Source organism: Arachis duranensis, chromosome 8, assembly GCF_000817695.3.
Source record: "Arachis duranensis cultivar V14167 chromosome 8, aradu.V14167.gnm2.J7QH, whole genome shotgun sequence".
NCBI lineage: Eukaryota > Viridiplantae > Streptophyta > Magnoliopsida > Fabales > Fabaceae > Arachis > Arachis duranensis.
In genome coordinates this window covers 47,852,222-47,853,294 of record NC_029779.3, presented here as the reverse complement: position 1 = coordinate 47,853,294, position 1,073 = coordinate 47,852,222, and the positions used below count along the sequence as shown (strand labels likewise).

General features: G+C 35.7%; 1 pseudogene; it reads left to right on the top strand.

Moving 5' to 3' along the window:
• Positions 1 to 841, top strand: part of LOC107463428 (transcription factor MTB1-like) — a 2,339-nt pseudogene extending 1,498 nt beyond the window's left edge.
• Positions 842 to 1,073: the final 232 nt, after the last annotated feature.

The following is a 1,073-nucleotide window of genomic DNA, read 5'->3' as shown; positions in this document are numbered from 1 at the left end:
TGCAAATTGATTTTGGGGTAGGATCACAGTCTTTTGGGAGATCAATCGTTGGCGAATGTGAGATTTCAAATAGAGACTCATCACATAAAGAAGAGAAACCGGAAGAAAAACCAAGCACGACTCAAGAAAAAAGGCCGAAAAAGCGAGGTAGGAAGCCTGCCAATGGAAGGGAAGAGCCCCTCAATCATGTGGAGGCGGAGAGGCAAAGGCGCGAGAAACTAAACCAACGTTTCTATGCGTTGCGCGCTGTTGTACCTAATATCTCGAAGATGGATAAGGCATCTTTGTTGGGAGACGCCATAGTTCACATCAATGAGCTACAGGCGAAATTAAAGGCCTTGGAATACGAAAAATCAACCCTGGAAAGTACTTCCAAGGCTAGTTTACCAGGAATTGAGGCCAATCTTCGAGATAGAACTTGTTCTTTCAAGGTGGATATAGAAGCGGATCAAGATGGTGTGATTGTGAAAGTGAGTTGTCCTATTGATCTTCATCCTACATCAAAATTGATCCAAGCGTTAAAAGATTCAAAAATGAGTATTTTGGAGTCCAAATTTAATGCTACAAATGATCATGTTTTCCACACATTCGTGATTAAGTCCCATGCATCGGAACAACTCACAAAAGAAAAGGTGATCGCGGCGATTTCTGGTGAATCCAACTCAAGAAAACTCATATTCGCATAGTAATATCTCAATCATAGATTTTGTGTTAGAAAAAAGAAACATAGTTTATGACATTTTCTTACTCATTTAGTTTATTCATTTGATGTAAAGTATAGATAGTCAAAATGTTCGCCTTTTTTTGGTATACAGTATACACTATACTTGAGGTTGTTTAATGACCAAATTAGACATGGAAGCATTTAGGTTTAAGAGATAGTAATTGCAAGTTGAAAATGAATGTTCTCAATTTTTTTTTCAATTGTTATGATAAAGTGTGATTTTTCACTATGTACTCTTTAAGTTAGGCTAAAAAAAAGCATTAAAAAAAGATATTGAACCATTAGATCACACTTAACAATATCAATTATAAAAAAAAATAAAAAGAATCTATTTCCAATTTATTAGGGT